Source organism: Cynara cardunculus, assembly GCF_001531365.2.
Source record: "Cynara cardunculus var. scolymus isolate 2C chromosome LG 1, CcrdV1, whole genome shotgun sequence".
Lineage (NCBI taxonomy): Eukaryota > Viridiplantae > Streptophyta > Magnoliopsida > Asterales > Asteraceae > Cynara > Cynara cardunculus.
Window position 1 is genome coordinate 13,686,448 of NC_037528.1, and position 974 is coordinate 13,687,421.

Consider the following 974-nt stretch of genomic DNA (forward strand, 5'->3'; position numbering starts at 1 on the left):
AAAATAATATTTTTACATAATAATAAATAATATTTATAATAGTAATATATTCATAATTAAATAAAATAAGTATAAAAAATCAGTATAAAAAGGAAAAAGACAAAAAAAAAAAATACAAAAGGAAAACAAAAAACACATCATTATATAAGGGATAGGGGTGCCATTAGCCTCCCCGGTTATTTTCATCTTTATTTTTTAAATAAAATAAGAGATTGATATTAAAAGACTATTTTGCCCCTCACATAAGGAATACATGATAAACTTAATGGACACTCCTCTAATAATGTTAGCACGAGAGATGAATTTGAATTGTAGAACACGAAATAAAAACTATCAGTGCATATAATTATGAATATTTTTAATATTGAAAAAATGCATAAAGAAAGCAGAGAAGATGAAAACGTTTCGTGAGGGAAATTAAAGCAAAAATTGATTTTAGATATAACAATTAAGGGGTTGTTCGGTTATGGATTAATGAGTTGTATAGCCTATATGACTTATTCGCTCAACCATAAATACTTGTTCAGTTGTGGCTTATTTGATAAGCAAATGACTTAATTGCTCAGCTCGTAAATGATACTCCTTTAGACTCAGCCATTTAATTTCCCATTAATTCCTCAACTACCCTTCCATAAAAAAAACCCCCCTATTTTACACGCTCCAAGTTCCAACATCACTTCACCTTCCAAGTTTCCATTCAAGCTTCATGGTGCTCATCTTCTTCAACCTCTGCCTCTGATTTCTTCTATGGTTTTCGATATGTAGCTAGGTTTACGATTTGTAGTTGTGGTTTACCGACTTTTCTCCAAGCTCACACACTTTTGCTTCTTCGACCGCCAAGCTCTTGATTTCTACAGACGTTTTTTATTTCTCCAAACTTTTGATTTCTCCAACAACCATTAAAATATTTGCTTCTCTTTTCGCCAGTCTCTTTTCCGGTCAGCAATTAGCTTTCTTCTCCTAAAAAATCTCTC